At 41.9% G+C, this 20,720-nt stretch overlaps 2 pseudogenes; one reads left to right on the top strand and one right to left on the bottom strand.

Annotated features, from left to right (window-relative positions):
* Positions 1 to 7,609: 7,609 nt before the first annotated feature.
* On the bottom strand, positions 7,610 to 16,551 carry LOC127677948 (60S ribosomal protein L31-like; annotated as a pseudogene).
* Positions 16,552 to 19,619: 3,068 nt separating this feature from the next.
* LOC127678712 (serine/arginine-rich splicing factor 3-like) lies at positions 19,620 to 20,063 on the top strand (annotated as a pseudogene).
* Positions 20,064 to 20,720: the final 657 nt, after the last annotated feature.

The raw sequence follows: 20,720 nt of genomic DNA, 5'->3' as shown, positions 1-20,720 counted from the left end.
AAACTAGGATCATAAAAATGAGGTTCTCAGTCTCTCTGTGAACTCTATAGCTTAGAGTTTATTTTAATTCTAAAGTATGTTTACTTCAAGAATATAATTTTAAGGCTCAAACTTAACAAGGATAAAAGTACAAAGTTCCAATCTTATAAAAGGTACCAACTTGTTGTAAACCCTTAAAGACAAATTAAGATATATGAGTTAATGGTCAGTCATGCTAAGTACAAATGCAATTTATTTACAGAGACAAGTTTTCAGGGCTAGATCAATTTATACCTCCCATTATATAACTTTCTGTATATATTGTCCAAGTTAAGCCTAGAAGTAACTCAAAACTAAGTAAACTTAGTTGTTTAATATTTAAAATCAGGTATAAAAATTTGGTTATAAAAAATTGAATGTTTGAGTAAAACAGATTAAATTTATAGGTGGCAGAAAACTCCTCAGCTCAAGTCATTCCCTTGCATGGAGCTCTGTCCTACCAGAGTGAATTAAGTGCTAGCCACAGGACAAGAATACATTGGAAATTAGACCTCACATAGACTGCTGCTTCTGTCTCTGACTGTGTGGGCTCAACCAGCTCCAGCCATATAAATTAAACCGGAAAGAAACCTCATCCTATGCAGTTTTTCCTCATGTCTCATGTGACGGGGACATGGAGTCTGTGACCCCATGGAGAATCTCTAGAGTTTTCACCCACACCCTAAATGTCTCAGCCAATCGAGAGGCAAATGGCAACTGCTCTGCCCTCAGTGTCTCCTGAACTGACATTCGAAGATGCTGTCAACTAGGGAAGCTTGTATACAAGACATGCGACTGATAGAGACCTGCATGCTAGTTTAGTTGGCCATATCCTTTACCCCAGCATTCAGTTCCTCCTCTTAGCACAAGCTACTTCTAGGGTCCACACCCTAGTCACCCATCTTCATTGATTAAAGGAGATTGCCAGCTACTACTCTGTCATCAAACTCACAGTTTAGGAAAATTTTGCAGAACAGATAGGCAGAGTTTTTGACAGTTGGTTTTGTATCTATAGAGTCAACAAATGATTGTTAAGTGATGTCCCAAGCCTTTAGATTCCTCAGGAGGAAATTACCTAGATGAAGGAGAATCTCTCCAACCTGGCTTTACCTGTGGCACTTTGGGAATATAATCTAGTCTCTGGCCGAGCAGTGGTTGCACATGCCTGTAATCCCAGCACTCTGGGAGGCAGAGGCAGGCAGATTTCTGAGTTCAAAGCCAGCCTGGTCTACAGAGTGAGTTCAAGACAGCCAGGGCTATACAGAGAAACCCGGTCTCGGGGGGGGGGGGGGAGGGTGCGGGGAACCCCCCCCCCCAAAAAAAACCAACCAGAAAAATCTAGACTCTGCCCAGCTAGAGAGCTCCAGGGCCAGTACCTATGTTCTTCCCTTGAAGATTACAAGAAATATACAGGCTTTGGCAGTGATGCTTATCAAGCAATGGCAGAGAAGTTGTCTAAGAAATTCCAAAAGTCAAAAATTCACTTAAATTAGTTATCTTACTTAACAACTAATCTATTTAAAAATAGATTTTTTAAAAAAAATATGGTTAACTGCTGTCAGTATGTGGAGGCCTAGAGCTTTTCCATGGAGAAGAATAGAGTTGGTTTTAGCCTTCTTTGTAAAGTTCATGTTACATGTAATTTATGTTACAGATTTGACAGGGCTGACTGCTTTTATCTTTCATTTGCTGGTTAAGTATATGGAATAAAAATGTTGTAGGGAATTTGTTCAAAGGTTCTCTTAATAGGGTTGATTTTAGAAAACCAGTAAAATGAGTCACTTACTCTTGACAAGTAACTCTTTGTCTCTGAATTTTTAAATTGGAAGATGGAATTATTTCTTTTGGAGGAATATAATTTAGAATTAAATTGTCTCTTCATGCAACCTGATATTTACTACAGGCATAACAACTTGACATTAACAAAATTATGTATTAGGCTATGTTTTCAAATACTAGACATGGTCATTTAAAGTAATAGCCCCAAGTTTTAAAAATTTTACCTAAGCAAATTGTTTTTAACCAAAAAATTGTATTTTACATGAGATACTCTTTTTGCTCATTATCTAAGAGCTAGTATTTCTAACATTTGAAATAAATATATGAAGTTAATCATATGTGGAAGTAAAGGATATCATTTAGATACTTTCAATTCAGAGTCCTTCCTTAGATGCTGACTTGACTTTAAGGGACATCTTTTACAAAGCTTTCAGCTACTTGTCCTTTATACAGGACAATCTGATGTAAACAAAACAGCTAATTCCAGTTACCTTGCCCTTCTACAGAATTCTGCTGTAGAAATGGTTCAACCAATTCTACCAGCGCATTTAGCTTATGTTAATGCTGATAGAAACGTTTTCTTCATGTAACTTTGTCTCTTAATGTTCCCTACAAACTTGCACAGCTATTTTCTCCTGGGTTATGTTCTGGATTTTTGACAAAGTAAATTTTGTCATGGGCCCTTGGAGACCCTTTTCAGAGGCTCTCTAACTGCTGTTTCCCCCATTACTCTTCTGTCAGCCTTGAAACAGTTACCAAGAGATCAACTGCCCCTAGCCCTAAAAGCAGGTCAGTGGCTAGAAGGCAGGGCCATCCAACTCTACTCTTTTCTTGCCACTCTGGACACTGTTTGGGGGACCCAGAAGTAAAAGAGCTGGACTGAAGCTTTCTTTGCATCAACTAACCTTTCCGCCTCCCCCGCTCAGATCACCTTAACATCCTTCAGTACCAACTCAACTCACTGAATGCTGTGGTACTCCAATATTTGTGCCCTCCTCCTTGCCTAATGCTGCTTCCGTGCCAACACGTTCTAACTAGTTTGAGCTGTTGTCTACAGACATGAGCCAGACAAAAGTTTAACCCCAAGCCTCTTCCCGTGTATGTGCTTCTGACTCCCTGCTACTCTGGACCGTTCCGTGGATTGCCTCGTTCTTCCTTACTATCCTCATGAGTATGTTTTTCCCCCGTCCCTTAAATATTTTCTTTACAGAACTTCACCCTATATCCAAACAAAACAAACGTTCCACACAAGCTCCCCCCCATAGCTTTCACCCTGTTGTGTCTCCTTCCATTTGTTCCTGGTACATCTGCAAACAGATCTTTTAGATGCTGTGAAGATACTCTGGCTAAAAGCGGCCTTCATTCCGTTCACCGCAGGCCAGGTACGGTTCTTTACATTAGTCCTTTATGTCCTCCTGTTCCCCTCTATTGATGCTCAGCAGCTGCTTCTGCTAGCTCATTTCCATGCAGCAGTTCAGGCAATAGGACCAGTCACTGTCACTCCAAATCAACTATGTGCTCACTTTTCCTCACTGGCCCACTTTGCATATCTCAACTTCTCTTGGCCCACTCCCCTAACCTTCCCAGGAAATCAATCTCTCAGTTCTACTATGTAGCCAAATCATTTGCATGCATACCTCAAATTATTTCCCAAGACTCCTCAGGAGTACAGAACAAGTGCCTGTTCCCTCACAGCCGATCAAAATAATATTCTCCCTTTGAGACTTAACTACAGGACACCCCTTCAATGGACCCATGATCATTCCTTCTAAGAAAGACTCAACAGAAAAAAAAAAAAAAAGAAACACCCCTGCCCCACATTGTTTATATCCTATCAGAATTAGGAATGATAGTTTCCTGCTAAAGAACTACACTTTCAGCTTCCTTTGTGGACTGTGAAAGTCATTTTCACACTGAAAAGCGCTACCTCCTGTTTTCTTCTGTAGGTGCCTTTCCCACAAGGAGAAGCCACACACTTCCACACATGGTGACAAAATGCGCCCTCACAGTGAACAAACATCCCGCTGAAGGTCTGATAAAGCCATGCTTTCCACCTTCCATCTCTCCATAGCGGCTTAACTTGCCTAACAGTGGGGATGTCAACAGACACTTGTGTATTTGAATGTCAGTGAACATAATAAACTTTATTTCTGCAGTGAAGCATGGGAAGGTGGAATTATGTATATGTATATGCATATACACATGTATATGTCTATAACACACACATATATGTGTATACACACACACACACACACATATGAGCTTAGTTTATGTTTTGACACTTAACAGACACAGGCTAGGCTGTGTTTAGCCACCAAATGACTTTTTGTTTTGTTTTGGTTTGTTTTGGTTTGTTTGTTTGTTTGTTTGTTTGTTTGTTTTTTCTCCCGAGACAGGGTTTCTCTGTGTAGCCCTGGCTGTCCTGAACTCACTCTGTAGACCAGGCTGGCCTCAAACTCAGAAATCCACCTACCTCTGCCTCCCAAGTGCTGAGATTAAAAGTGTGTACCACCATCGACCGGCCACCAAATGACTTCTAAATAGACCAAACACCATCAGCCAAGTTTCAGTTGAGAACTCTTCAGATTCCTGATTTATGCAGTTAATCCAAACACAACACTTTAATATACGCCTTCTATCAAATGAAATTTGTGCTCACCTAAGATGTTCGTGACTGTGTGCCTTGCCCTTTGTGGTTTCTTCACTGCCCATTTTTATTTGTTTGTTCTCAAGGAGTCTTAAGGCAAGAGAAGTCCTTCTGATGTAGAGAAAGGCATTTGGTACCTACAAAACCAGTTTTCCATTTACAAGGATGCGGCCTTGTTCCGGGAGAGCAGCACACCTGTGGATCTGTTGTTGCTGCCCTCACTGCTTCTGACTCTTCAACTGCCAGTGTCCTTTTCTCAAGCTGACTTGACCACATTCCTGGAATAATTAATTTCAGGGGTCTACCTCCTTCCCTGGGCAAGGACCTCCTCCCTGACACAGCAAAGCCTTGAGAGTTGAGGAATTCTGGCCATGAACCGTGCAATTTCCCCCTTATATGGACAAGCATTATAAGACAAAGTATAGCAGAGAAAGCAGATATCTGACCTCTTGGTTATTAGTTTTCTCATATATGAGATGCTCGTGTATTAAAATACTTACTGCTACTAACTCCACCAGTGAGTGGTGGGCGTAAAGAATAAAGCATCCTAACCAGCAGAGCAACATATGCAATTTCTCCTTACAGGAACCGTAGCATCCCCAAATGGATAGAGAAGTTATAAAAGGCTGGTGAAGCAGGCAAGGATGGCAGGGCCCTGAAATCACAAGTCTTCTTACCAGAGCCTAATGAGAAAGTTGGCTAGGATAGCTTTGGTTTTGTTTTTTAGAATACTTTTTATTGATTCTTGAACTGTTTTATTCATTCATACATACATACATACATGCATACATACATACATACATATACATACATACACACATATATATATATATAGTCCATCTTGAATATGGCTACATTTTTTAGGTGTGAAAAATATCAGAAGGGAGTTAAAGAACAATTTACTAGAACATCCTTCCTTTGTCCAGATTGTCTGATGCTTTAGACGCAACTGTTGCCTTTATCTGTTCCCCATTGCCATCAAAACCCTTCTAACAGAAACATGCCACGGCTGTAAAGGATCATCTCTATGATCTTTCCTGAAGGCAGGGGGATATGAGGTCAGTCAGACTCTCTAGTTCAGCTCAGCCACATATTAGACGCCCATGAGCGCATCTTGCGTTTGCTCGAAACAGAAAGTTATCACTACTACTTCATTCACAGGATAACAAATTCACTCTTATATCCTTCACACATACTGTTAGGTGTAGAAGATAGATGGGAAACAAAATTAATCTTTCCCATGGTTTTGATGGGAGAGCAGAGAATAACCCAGACAATATGGCAGATAGTAACGAGTACAATCAAGAAAGATAAATAAACCAGAGGAGAGAGCTGGGATCCAGAGAGCAATGTATCAGTTTACATAGGGAGCTCTAAAAAGCCTCCATAATTCACTGCCCTCCCTGTAGAGTCTGAAATGAGAGTGGAGAGTATCCTGGGCTGGCCTGAGAAATCCGTGAAATAATGAGGGAAATTTAACATAACACTTGAAATTTCCTGGATATTGTATCCACATTGTTTATATAATTCAGAAGGCAGTCTGTGTTATTGTAGAAAACACTATAGGTGTTAAAAGTAAGTTTGGGGTAGGAAAGAAACAGTTGATCATTTCAATTGATGTGACTGGATGTGGCAGACTTACTTTTGATCAAGAGGGTTTGCTAGCAAGGGTGCTCTTGGTTTTTATTCTAAAGAAGGTGGTGACCATTCCCATTCCCCATTAGCTGGGGTCCTCAGTTTGAGTTAATTGGCTACACTGAAAAGAACTTGTGCCTAACAAATGTAAGTGACAGCAAGGAGTCTCTGCTCCAAGGAGCAAAGGACAACTGTACCAAGCCAACAGTTTTCTAGAATAGAGAACAGTGGGCCTTTGAGGATACAAAAGTTTTACTGGGTGGGGAAGATTAAAATATTTACAAATATTACAAAGTTGAAAAGACGCAAAGATTTTAATTCCTTGTCTTAAACATGAGTTTTATAGTACTTGATAGAAAACACTCATAGTTGATGTTTCTACATGGGTACGTGAAAATAACTAAAAAAAAAAAAAACAAAAAAAAAAAACAGGTGACTCAGATGGTTTGGTCCACTTGTATTTTGTTGCAATTTACAGGCAAAAGTACCTCTGTGGGAGAGATATGTTTTAATCTAGCACAAAAGATGCTGAGGGGGCCGGGGCTGTTCTCCAGCAAACATTCCCGACTCTGAAGTTGCCTGTGCACCGAACTATTTCCCATCACCAATCATAATGCTGAGGAGGACATTAATCATGCTGTTTATAGGTTTGTAAATGCATTTCTTCCAAAGGCCTCAAGTGTTTAATGGACATGACCTAATTTACCCTCACAGGTCTAGCCTCATTTAATAGATGAGGAAACTGAGGCATAAAGAAGCTGAGTAACTTCTTCAAGGTCAAGCATGTAACTAGGGAACGGATCCAGACGTCAAACCTCTGCTGTTTCTGCCTAGCTCTGTGTCTCTGGAGATTGAAGATGCTGTGCATGCATCCCACGGCACTGGGTGCTTCTGTGTCTACCCCTTGCCTATTGTGTAGCCAGCGATCAGGAAATGGCTATTTTGTATTCCCAAGGAAGGGATTTCTTTAATATTGCTAAAATATTAACTATATAGCATTATAGCATGTTTCTTTGAGAGACACTTTTTCCCCCCAAGACAGGGTTTCTCAATGTAGCCCTGGCTGTCCTGGAACTCACTCTGTAGACCAGGCTGGCCTTGAATTCAGGCTGACCTTGAATTCAAAAATCTGCCTGCCTCTGCCTCCCAAGTGCTGGGATTACAGGCGTGCGCCACCATGCCCGGCTTGGAGAGACACTTTTTGCTTATATGTTAACATGGCATAAGTAAATACAAACTTTAATTGGTAAAGGAAGCATAGTTTGGAAATATCTTTTTCTCAGTGAAAGCCAGTCAGCAGGAGCCCCTACCAAAGGGGGGCATTTGATCGTCTTGTCTTTTCTTTTCTTTTCGTTCTTCTTTCTTTCTTTCTCTCTCTCTCTCTCTTTCTTTCTTTCTTTCTTTCTTTCTTTCTTTCTTTTTTTCTTTCTTTCTTTCTCTCTTTTCTTTCTTTCTTTCTTTCTTTCTTTCTTTCTTTCTTTCTTTCTTTCTTTCTTTCTTTCTTTCTTTCTCTGGCAGTTCTGCAACTTTATTTGACATTCAGCACATTAGTTCTCAACCACATTGACTGTCTGTAGATTTTTGAATGTGGTAACAGGCACGTAAGTTACCAATGTGTAGAGCTTCTGTGGTAACTCCTCATCCTCATTACATTTCCTGGACAAACGTACTCAGATGCAATATGGAACATTCCTTATTCCCTTGGCCCAGACGGCTTTATTGAGGCTGGTGTCAATGCCCACATCTCATGTCCCCATTTACTTCACGGCAAACTTCCGAATTTCCTCGAGTGCCTGAGGAGCCTGCTTCCTGAAGCCGACTCCATGGATGCACTTATGAATATCAATGATGTATTCTTGGGTCACCACCTCGCTGATGGCAGCACGGCCCTTCTTCTCACCGGCCTTCTTTGAGGGGAGCCATTCTGCCGGGCCCAGGTTGGAGAGGAAGGGTGTAAGGGATTCTGGTCATCTTTTTTTACGCTTGGCATTGGATATAACTTTAACCATTAGTACACACCTTTAGTTCCAGCACTTACAAGCAGATGCATAGCCAGGCAGTGGTGGCACATGCCTTTAATCCCAGCACTTGGGAGGCAGAGGCAGGTAGATTTCTGAGTTTGAGGCCAGTCTGGTCTACAGAGTGAGTTCCAGGACAGCCAGAGCTATATAGAGAAACCCTGTCTCGAAAAACCAAGGTGGGGGGCGGGGGAAGAAGGCAGATGCAGGTGGATCCATGTGAATTCAGGTCAGCCTGGTCTGCAAAGCAAATTCTAGAACAGCCAGAGTTACATGGTAAGAGCCTGTCTCAAAAAGACAACAGAAACAAAGGTGAAATATGTGTATATTATCTAATAACTCAAGAAACTGCAAGCATGTCCACATGAATACACACACACACACACACACACACTCAGAGAGAGAGAGAGAGAGAGAGAGAGAGAGAGAAAGCTATAGAAAAAGATACACTCAAAATACTAGACAAATAAAATGGAGTCATAAAAATGTTCAATGGTGCCAGGCAGTGGTACTGCACGCCTGTAATCCCAGCACTCTGGGAGGCAGAGGCAGACAGATTTCTGAGTTCGAGGCCAGCCTGGTCTACAGAGAGAGTTCCAGGACAGCCAGGACTACACAGAGAAACCCTGTCTAGAAAAAACAAAAAAACAAAAAAATAAACAAAAAAAATGTTCAATGGTAAACACCTGTAATTTCAGCATTCAGAAACCTGAAGCAGGAAGATTATGAATTTGAGGCAATTCTGGGCTACACAGTGAAATCCTTCTTCAAAACAAGCAAGCAAACAAACAAGCAAACAAGCAAAACATAACAAAAGGTTTTATTTTTTTATTATTAATATTATTATTTGGTTTTTTTCAAGACAGTGTTTCTCTGTATAGCCCTGGCTGTCCTGAAACTCACTCTGTAGATCAGGCTGGCCTTGAACTCAGAAATCCACCTGCCTCTGCCTCCCAGAGTGCTGGGACTAAAAGCGTGTGACACCACTGCCAGGCAACAAAAGGTTTTAACTAGCTCACAGGAATGCAGGTTAGAGAAAAAAAAATTAAAATGTAAAAACATATCAACCAAGCATGGTAGCACCTCCCCAGTTCCATCACTGTAGAGGCTGGGATGGGGGAATCTTATGTGAGGGGCTAGCCTCACCTGTGTACTGAGTTTAAAACCAGCCTGAGCTATATCACAATAGCTTTTCCAACCACAGTGAAATCAAATTAGAAAAGCAGAAAAATAACAAGCATCTCCAAACAGGTAAACATCTACATAAATAATTCCAAGATTTTAAAAAAAAGGAAATCTTAAGATTTTTTTTCAAAAAGACAGAAAGAAATGACAGCACAAAAAAATATTGACGTTTGTAAGGTATAGCTAAGGTAGATCTTGGAGGCTCTGCTCTGTCCTTTGAATTCCCTAGTATTTTGCATTTCTCAGTAGCAAAATAGGAATGCTTCTGCTTTAAATAATTTCTTCTCCATCTTCTTAGCTTCTGGGCGGGCTAATGTCTTACTCTTTTATACTGCAGTTGTCTCAGTGTTCAATAAAAGTTGTTTTAACAAGTTAATGACTAGACATACAAGCCACTTAGCTACATGGAATTGAGACCAAATCAATCCATGCCTAGTAAGACAGGATCCTTCTTCACTGGGAACCACTGCACAGGCACCAGTGTGAGCGACTGCCTCTCTGTCACAGGACAGCTTCCTTAGCTGTGAGCAGCTAAGAGTGCATTCAGCAATGAACATTGGAGTAGAAAATATTCGACATACATAATTCCACATTCTTCACCTCAGTAAAAGTAGTTTCACTGGTTAATTAAGTCAGGTCACAGAGCAAAGATGTAGCTGGCTCAATGGAAGTATTTGTGTGGCCAGAGTTCAACCCAGCTTTGAAAAACTGTCAGGCTCCACTCTTCTCCCTTGCCTGCCTCAACTGTCTTCCTTTTCCCATGCCTCCTTCCTGCTCTTGCTCTATCCATGCACCCATAAAACCTACCTTCAAAAGGACCATAAAGCTCCTTTATTACAGCTTCCCATTCTATAACTGGATACACTGTAGTCAGGAAGCCTTAAGCTACAAGCTTGGTGTGGAGTTGAACTGGCTGGGCTGAGAGTATTCTCCGAAAAGCATTTAGCATGAATCAAATTAGAAAGCATACGTATGTTCAGTAAGTAAGCAAGTAAGCAAGCAAGTAAGTGTGGAAATGACCCTGAACCTGTAAAGATAGCCTGAAAATATAGGTATCCTCAAAAACTGGACTGTTCCCGAAAGGTGAGTGTGCTGGAATCTGCAGATAGTTTTTAGAGTTCTACAAGAATGATGAAGCCCCAACGTCACAGTCTTGACACTCCATCTCTAAGACTCTGTAGATGCTGTGAAGTTTTACTTAGTTTTTCAATAAAAAAAAAAGTAATTTATTTGTATGCATGTGGGTGTGTGGCTGTATGGAGGTGTGTATATTCTGTGTGTGTGATGCCTGTGGAAGCCAGAAGACAGGATGGGATCCCCGAGAACCAGAGTTAACAGGTGGTAGAGAGCTGTCATATGGGAGCTAAAAATTAAATCCAGGCCCTCTGAAAGAGCAGCCAGTACTCTTAACTGCTGAGCCATACTTTAGCCCCGCTTTAAAACAAAATTACATTAGCAGAGTGGTGGTGGTGCGCGCCTTTAATCTCAACACTTGGAAAAAAGCAGAAGCAGGAGGATCTCTGTGAGTTTGGGCCAGCTTAGTCCTCAGAGTGAGGCCCAGGACAGCCAAGGCTATACAGTGAAAACAAAGAAACAAATACAAACAAGCGAACAAAAAAGAAAAGAAACAAAAAAGTAAATTAATCAGGTGATGGTGTACTCCTTTAATCCCAACACTCAGGATACAGAGGTGGGCAGATCTCCAAGTCTGAGAAAAGTCTGGTCTACAGAGTGTATTCTAGAACAGCCAGGGCTATACAGAGGAACCCAACCTCAAAAAAACAACCAACCAATCAATCAATTGATATCACATTTATTTATGTGTGTATTTGTATGTGCGTGTGCTGTGGCGTTCATGTAGCCTGATTCCCTCAGCTATCTCACTGGTCAGCCCTCATTCTGTTGTTTGTTTATTTATTTAAAGTTAATTAGACCCAAAGACATGTGACCCTTGGGTACTCAATCTATCTCAGAGTGACGTCATCAGCCACCGTTTTAGTCTTTGATTGACACCTTTAGAAACACTGAAATTTGTCTCTTTTCCTTTTTTTCCCTCCTTAACCTACCTTCATTCTATTCCCTGGGTGATGGTGAGAAAATTGAAACTTTGGTGTAATTAAGCCAGTATTAAAACCCTAACATGCCAAATTAAAGTGAAATGAAATAACCATAGGGCAGCAAGCACTAACAGAGAGTTTTGCTTCTCTTCCATAATCATTATTACAAAGCAAGAAAAGTGCAGACACTTCAATCATTACTCCATCAAAAAACTCGCAGGAGGCACAATCCGGATAAATCAGGATCTCCAGGGAGCCTAGCCTGTAAACCAGCGGCAATTACCTGTCTTCTCTGAAGTCAGCCTGACTGGAGGCTGACTGCTTCCCTAGCCTCACTCCAGGTGTGGAAGGACTGGTGTGATTATCGTGATTATCGCTACTTAAGTGCAGTCTGTCAGATTCTGCACTAAGAAAGCAGAAAACCAGTGGGACTTGTCAGTCAAGTACCCAACTACAATTTGCCAGGTCATACACATAGCAGTGAGCAAAGCAGTCGCAGCAGCAGCAGCAGCAGCAGCAGCAGCAGCAGCAGTATTAAATAGTGGCAAGGGAGACTGGATCAAACATCTGACTGGAGCTGCGTGTGGTGATGCAGGCTTGCAGAATGGCTAGTTGAAGGCTACCCTGAACTACCCAGGGGACTCCTGTTTCAAAACTCAAAACGCAAAGCAAAACAAGTCTATGTCTTTTCTTGGTCTTAAGGTTCAAGGCGCTCCCGCACACCCACAGAATTATTTTGTTTGTTTTGCATGTGTGCGTGTGCATTCCAGGATGGAAATCAAGACAAAAACTTGCAGGAGTCTGTTCTCTCCTTCTTCCATGTGGAGCCTGGGCATTGAGTACAGGTCTTTAGGCATTTGGGCAAGTCAGCCTCTTCTATTTGAATTTTCTTAGCTGCTGAGATGCTAAAGTGGAAGTCTGGGATCTGTGGGGCTGTCTCAGGACCGAGAAGCATTTGTACTGTGGTTCCTAGAATGATGGTATTTGGCACTAGTCACTGTCTCTCTCGGCACATCTTTCCCAGCTCTGTGTCTCAGCATACTCTCTGGATTATTCTGTGAGAACTTTCCTCACCCAGGCTGAAAAATCAGTGTTCATTTCCTCCTCTTCCTCTTCTGATAAACTATTGATTTTGCTTAGGAGATTTATCATGGCTGAGTCTCCAGTCCTACTACTGAAACCCTACCCATAAGTCATTTCACCAGACCTCCAAGCTGGAAAAAAAAATCAAAACAAAAATTTTAAAAAGCATTAATTTTACCTTGGAGCAAGAACCTGGGACTTTTTTTTTTTAATCAATTTTTATCCGTACATTTATATAGTCTGTGACACTCTTAACTAGTATGAACTATCTTTGTGATTTCAAACACATTTTAAACGGACCTAGGAGCAGGGTGTGTCATTCTAAGAGGAGTATTTGATGTGACGGAACGAGGGTGGGGCTGAAGCATTTGGAAATAAATACATTTTCACATGCGACATAATCCAGAACCAAACTCATTCCTCACGGGGCTGAAGTGGCAGAACTGGCTTCTATAAATAGACAGGCGAGTTCGGTCTGGATTCTTGTACAATATCATCTGACAGACTGGACGGATGAAACGTGCTGGGAAAGAACTAAGCAGGGGAGAGGGGAAGAGAGAGGAAACTGCCACGCGAGTCAGAAGACCCCTCGGTGGGAGCCGCCTGTAGCCAGGCCGTCTTTTCCAGGTTTCACAGTATGGCTTGCAGAGGAGCCAGCAGGGCTCTCGGGCCCTCTCCGATTCACACGTCACAGGTGCTATTTACAGAGCTGCCCCAGGGGTCCAGCTCCGCGGGGCGCTTTTTGATGTGCTCCGCTAAGGCTAGACAATTTCTAAGACAGCCAACAGCTGCTACCGGTTTTTAAAGGGAAATGTTAACAACCGCAAAAGAGAATCACACAGACTCCTGGGAGTAAAAGGTTTTTCATCACCTTGCCCTGGCTTCTGACTGGGAGCTGCCGCAATGGCTTCTTAGCAGCTTTTCATGAGCCCAGTGCCCAGAGGTTGAGAGGCCTTGAGTGACAGTCTTTGGGCTGTGCTTCGGTCATTGCTTGGTTCATCTTCTCTGCAATTAGTGCTTGTGGGGACTCGGCGATTAGGCCACAGGCCTGTGTTTGCTTCCGTGGTCAAATGAGTTGCTGAGGTATGGAGAAGTTTCTAGAAGCCTTACGCAAACGTGTTTTCATTAATGAGTACCTGCTTCATCAAAAGCACGCGGAATATATTTAGAATGAGCAAGGAACTAAGAAAACAAGACACAATAAATATATGTTGAACGACTAGTGGAACATGGTGTTTAAAAGCAAACGCTTTTAACCTCTGTGGGGTTCAAGCTAAGTGTAGCTTTGACCTTTGTCAAGTTCAAGCTTTCTAAGTAAGAACATTTGGTTTCTAGTTTAATCACTGAACATACAATTCATTTAAGTCTAAGTCTTGTTTTTTTCTCAACCATAAAATGAGATAATTATACATGCCTTGTCTACAAAGTTGTCAGTAGGATCAAATGAGATAATGTCATAAAAGCCCTTTATAAATTAGAACATACTATATAAATGCAAACTATTATTATGCTTAATTCTAGTGACTAGTAATAATGTACTGGTGGAACCAATAATCCTATTGTCCCCGACCAGTGCCACCCACTCTACCTTCTAGGCACCACCACCTACTTCTTTCTATGCCTTTAGTGAAAGATGGTGAAGAGAACACGGCAGACATTTCCCTAGTTAACTTTCCCAATCACAGATCTATGAAGATACCGGTAAAAGAAAAGAATACGTAGCTTAAGAACACAATTGCTCATTTTTATTGCTGGGGTTTGAACCCAGGGCCTTATATGTACTGAGGGAGCACTTGGCCACTGCCCAGACAATTCTGCCTCCCCTCCTCCCCGACAAGTCTTCAGCCTTTTTGGAGGTGATGCATACGATCTGTGCTGAGATCACCAGCGGGCGCAGTGCCCTCAGGGAGCAGCTTCAGGGCTTCTCTCAGACCCTCCTTCCGTCTCCAGTCCTCTCTGCTCCGGCTGGTCCAACCCTTCAAGAAAGAAGTAAGAGCTAGTTAGTGGAATTTGAACTTAACATAATAATTATAATAACTATAATAAATAATAAATATAAAATAAGTAAATAATGCATATGCGCTGTAGAGCTGAATTTTGGTCAAGTTCATTAGTTCGAGTCTCAGTTTCTTCACCTTTAAAATGGAACTTTATTTTATAGGCTGTTGTAAGACATAAAAGAAATTTCTCTGCTGTCATTATTCATAATGCAACAGATGTTGCTTCTAATTAGAGGTAGAACAGGTAATGTAGATTCATTCAGATTGAAAGCCAGAGATAAAAATCACAGTCATCCAAAGTCTAGAATTAGAGCGTTACCTATCCTTCCTCACACAGAGCAAGTTCTGCTGCTGCTCATAGAACTTTTTCCCTAAACCCGGCAGTGGCAGCACACACCTTTAATCCCAATGCCTGGGAGGCAGAGGCAGGTGAATTGTTGAGTTCAAGGCCAGCCTGGTCTACAGAATGAGTTTCAGGACAGCCAGGGCTACCTGTCTCAATAATTATTATTATTACCCTAAGACTTTATTTTTGTTTGTTTGTTTGTTTGTTTGTTTGTTTGTTTGTTTTTTGAGACAGGGTTTTTCTGTATTGCCCTGGCTGTCATGGAACTCACTCTGTAGACCAGGCAGGCCTCGAACTCAGAAATCCGCCTGCCTCTACCTCCCAAGTGCTGGGATTAAAGACGTGTGCCACCTTTGCCCGGCTTCCCTAAGACTTTATACTGAGTTAGTTAGTGCTTAATTTGTTTATAACATTTATTTATGTTGTGTATTGTGAACATATATATGCCACAGTAAATATGTGGAGGTCAGAGGAAAACTCGGAGGAGTCGATTCTTTCCTTTCACCATATGAATCCCAGGGATTGAACATAGGCTGTTGGGCTTGGCAAGCTCCTCTACCTGCTCAGCCATCTCATTGGTCCTTGAGTTAGTTCTTAAATATCCCCATTGTCAGATAATTTAGACCTGCATCCTTTAAAATAGCTCAGATATCAATTACACAACTCCCAATATGTTTAGAAAACTCTAAACAGGAATCCAGAATTTGAAATGTTTTTCTGCATCGGAGTCCAAAGCACAATTCCCAGTTCCCTCAGTGCATACCAGGTTGATTTCACTAAGCTGGTAGAGACAGGAATAACGTGGGCCAGCAGCAGGTGTTCCTGCTGGCTGGAGATCTGAAGAGGCTTGGCCAGGACAAGTCAGCTCAGCACTCGGTGTAACTTCCCTTGGTGGTTTAGGCTGCCTAGCTGAGAGAATACGTTGAGCTCCTGTGACACACTTGCCTCTTCTCATTCCCCACTCCCTTCTGGGTAGCTTCACACATTCTCAATATTTCCTGCTGATTCCCAAATCTCTATCCTCAACCTAGGGGTTTCTCCTAAGTCTAAGTCATTATCTATGGTCTTCCGGTATCATTTGAATGTCCCATTGGTACCCCAAACTCACCAAGTCCCAGGCTGTTGTCCTCACCCACATATCCACAGACTGGCCTCTACTCTGGGTTTGGTGCCTTCCACCCAGAGATCTCTATCTTAGTGAATGAAGCATCCTCCACCCAGGTGTTTAACAGCAGGTGGTTCTTGATATCTTCCTCCCACAGAGTCTCTCACCAAGCCCAAGCATTTCTACCTGCTAAACATCTCTGGAATTCACCTTCTCTTCACCCCTGCTTCTAGTAGTTCAACTTCAGACTGTGATTATCTTTTGTCTGAATTATCACAAGAGCCTCCAAACTGGTTGTCTTATATTCAGCCCCAGCACTGATCCATTGTCCACAATAGGAATGTTTGATGTGTACAAGTCTAATCAGGTCATCCTTCCTTTTAAAGGAAAACGTTTTGTTTCCATGTACTCAGAGAAGAAAATACAAGGTCTTCTAAGCCTCCTGTGATCTGTTGAGGTGACTCTCTCAGCATCACCTCTCATTATCCTTTTTCTTTTCACCAATGTTCTGATTCAACCTTGGGTACACATTAAGGTTACCTGGAGAGTATTTAGACTGTCCTCGAGGCTGGGCTGTGTTGATGATGAGTAAAACTGTCCTTTGCCCATATTGTTGGCTTTACTGAAACACTTTCTTCCTCGTGTTTTCTCTTTCTGCTCCTTAGCTGTCACGCTCATCCTTCATCCCTCAACTGGGCATTGTGTTGTCCTTGCTCTCCCAAGCTTGGTGCTTTGTCTTGAAATGAATTTAGACATTCTCAAGTGAAAAATTCTCCCACAATTTGGTTTTGAGATGTGTCTGAAAAGAGTGAAGGACAGGGTCTCACCATTTAATGTGGATAACTTACAGAACCAGAGCCAGAGTACATGAACAAGTTCTTGGCTTGTGCTCACAGTGCCTCTCTTCCTCCAGGGCACAGAATTCGAGAGTAAAATAGAATATACTATGCTGTGTCTGCATGGTGTGGAAGGAATTAATTGCCATCAAAGTGAATGATAGTCATCAAAGGCAGGGAGGGAAAGGGAGGGAATCAGAGCTTCCTTTTTTTTTGGTTTTTTGTTTGCTCATTTGCTTGTTTTTTTGTCTACAGTAGTTATACTAAGCAACACTCTACTGTGGATTTGGGGATTCAGTGGTGACGATGACAGATCAGACCCAGGAGAGTGACGAGCTGCAGTCAGCATGCAAAGGCCCAAGGAAAATGCTAGAAAGTGAAACCACTGATGAGCAAGAGTGAGGACTTTAGACTGGGTGTTTCTGGAAGGCTCCTTGTTTGTGTGGAATAGGAAAGGAAGGGGTCAGCCATGCCACAGTCAGAGAGAAGAGAATTTCCTATTCAAATAACAGCTGCTACACAGAAGGGAGCTCAGGAGAAAGATACCCAAGGCAAAAACAGTGCAAGCACCGACCAGCCAGAAAATGCTGAGAGGACGGCGGACTAAGGACTGAGGTGAACAAAGACTGGGTCACATGGAATTAATGGCCCACAACTTATTATTTGACTTTTAGTATGATGACAACAGGAAGCTACAAAGGGTTTAACTGGCAGGCAAGGGATCTGATCTGTGCATCGTCTGTGCATTTATAAATGGTGTCTTGGGGCTGGAGAGATGACTCACTGGTTAAGAGTACTGACTGTTCTTCCAGAAGTCCTATGTTCAATTCCCAGCAACCACATGGTAGCCTACAACCATCTGTAATGGGGTCAGGTGCCATCTTCTGGTGTGTCTGAAGAGAACATAGTGGTGTACTCATATGCTTAAAATAAATCAATCTTTTTAAAAAATGCTATCTTAACTCTGGGATGACAGTGAACTAGAGAAGGGAAGTAGGCCCCCTTGAAGAAATAAACCATCTCTCACAAATGTTTGCTTGGTCTGATTTAGTTTGGGTTGTTCAGATCTCAATGTTAAATATGTTTTAAGGGTCTACTCTCAAAGGGCCAGAATCTGAAGAGTTGGCTCCCATGGCTGGTGTTGGGGAAATCCAAAAAAAGTATGGAATAAACTGCAAACTGTGGAGAAGAGAGTGTGTATGTTTATCCTTTCCTTTAAAAACCAGGAAACAGAAAAAATATACTCGTTGGAATCTCTCCCTGCAGAAGTCATGGTGTATTTTGCTCCCTTTCCCAAGGCATCTGGAGTCCCTTGCTTAGTATCCTTCCAAAGGTTTAACAAGTTAACCCCTTTCTAGTTTCCTGAACTGATTTTCCAGGACTTTGGGGCCTGTCTGATTTTTCTGTCATAATTGTTGGCTTTGTTTTCCTGTTCTGTCTCTCCACAGAGCCCTGGAGATAGCGACTGTTTGCCTGGCTCCCCAGTTCTCCCAGCCTTTGGATGTCCCTCTGTGACTTCCTTCCTCCATTTCACTTATTTCTACCAAGTTTCATCTGGACAATATTCTGTGTGACAGAGGAGAGATTTAACTACTGTAGACTATAGCTATGCCTCTGCTTCCCAGGAAACTACTACCCAGTTTCCCAAACCTAGGGTAATGGTAGGATGTGCCTGGTCCAGCCTGGCTTCTATAAATAACCTGTCATAAAGTTACCAAAGGAAAATCTGATGATTCAGAGCACAGAGCCAGGCTTTCCTGTCTCTTGCTTTAGTACTGGTTGCCATGACATTGTCCTGAAAGCTACATATACGAGGGGTTCTCACTGAGTGAGGACATGCTCTATGCCTAGCTCCAAACCAGGATCCCAGTAATCCCAGAGGTTTATAATCTTTTTACAGTACAAGGTTTATCATCATTTTTTATTGTCTAGTCTCTGTAGAGTTGAGTTCCCATTTGATGAGAGTAATAGAGATGAGATTCTGAGTTGGCCAGGCTCCAGAGCCTCCAGGGACTTAACTACAACTTGCTTATCCTGGATTTAGCCATCACATCTCTCCTTCTATGAGTTCATTGCCTGATATAATTCTTTCAAGATCATAATTACAAAAGATTACCCACTGTGAACTTAATGGGAGCTGCTACTGATTGTCAACATGACAGAATCTGGACTCACCTAGGAGCCAGGGCTCTGGGCATGCCTTTCAGGGATTATCTAGATTAGGTTAATTGAGGTGGGAAGAGCCACTTTAACTCCAGGTGATATCATGACATCAGCTAGGGGCCTAGACTGAGGAACAAAGAGAAAGTAAAATGATCCCAAGCCCTCATCACATGCTCTTCTTGACTATAGATGCCATTTGACTAGCAGCCTCCTTCAGCTTCTGTCATATGACTTCCCCACTATGATGGACTGTACCCGTCAACATAAGTCCATTCTTCTTCAAGTTGCTTTGATCAGAGGATTTTATAACAGTATTAGGGAAGGAAACTGATATGAACTTGATTATCCATGCTGAGATATTTTTCTTCTGATAATATATGGCAGAAGGAAGGTCCAGTTGATAACAGATCCAAAGTGCTGGGTTTCAATTCAAGCAATCTTATTTCCTCTTCTCAATTAATAGACTAACTATCATATGTGAAAATGTTAATTTCGGGGTTATATAGAGTGCTGCCAATATTTAACTATTGTATTTAATTATTTAGCTTTTTAAAAAAACAAACCAAATATGTATTTGTTTTACCATTAGGAAATAAGAAAGACGTTAAGGTTAAAGGGAGAAAGTGGAGGCACTTTGTGGATGCCGCAGGACAGACTACATCTGTGAGAGCAGAGCCAGAGGAGATCGGGTGTGCGTGTCAGAGGGTTAGGATTTGCGCTTTAGCCTTTTGAACCCAGGGTCTCGAAATGCATTGTGATTCCTGTCCCTTGGACTGTAAGGTTTATGTAGGAATCTTGGAAACAGTGGGAACAAGACTGAATTAGAATGGGCTTTCGGCTATTATGAACCACTCCAAAGTGTGTGGGTTGCTTGAACCCCTCCTGGCTTTGCTTTTGTTGAATTTGAGGATCCCAGATCTGCTGCTGTTATCTGCTATGACTCAATGAGGAAAAGAAGTGGGAAGTTGTGGCCTGCCTCTCTCTTGGGGTTGTCACCTCAAGGCGATTAGCATAGGAGGAAGCCTCCACCTCAGGGCAGATCTCCAAGAAGGAGGAGCATCCTCAGTGCTGGAGCAGATCACTTTCCAGAGATAGAAGAAAAAGGTCTGTGTCTAGTGAGAGAAATCACAAGCAGTCTCTCTATCCTTCTCAAGGTCTCATAACCGATCTAGGTCAAACGAAAGGAAATAAGTGGTGTACAGGAAATAACTTCATTTGACAGGAGTATGTATAAGAAATCAAAGTTTTGTTTAAAATGTCCTAAGCATGGTGGTTTTTGTTGTTGTTGTTGGTTTTTTTTTTTTTTTTTTTTTTTTTTTTTTTTTTTTTTTTTGGTTTTTTGAGACAGGGTTTCTCTGTAGCCCTGGTTGTCCTGGAACTCACTCTGTAGACCAGGCTGGCCTTGAACTCAGAAATCCGCCTGCCTCTGCTTCCCAAGCGCTGGGATTAAAGGCTTGCGCCACCACAGCCCAGCAGCTTGGTGCATTTTTTAAGATGTTTTAGCCTGTTCAAATTTGTTTTGTCTCTCGGAACAGTGACACACAAAACAATGTAATTCTCTATGGTTTCAAATGGGTCATATGAGGCAAGTGATATCAAGAATTGTTACTTTACAATGTTCCCTTAAGCAAGATTGAATTTGCTTTGAACTTTAGTTTTTCATAGACTGAAATAAACCTAGATCCTGTCCAGTTAAAGTGTGATGTACTGATGATACAGAAACTTCTGGCAGAGTTTGACTACAGCTGTAGTTCCTCTGTGGTACTGTGGATGAATTGATAAGCAGACTTTAAAAGCTGCTGTGAACACAAGCCAACAGGGAAAGGGTAGGAACGGCACTCGGAAGGT

The sequence above is a fragment of the Apodemus sylvaticus genome, chromosome 2 (genome assembly GCF_947179515.1).
Source record: "Apodemus sylvaticus chromosome 2, mApoSyl1.1, whole genome shotgun sequence".
Taxonomy (NCBI): domain Eukaryota; kingdom Metazoa; phylum Chordata; class Mammalia; order Rodentia; family Muridae; genus Apodemus; species Apodemus sylvaticus.
This window is presented reverse-complemented; position numbering and strand designations above follow the sequence as displayed.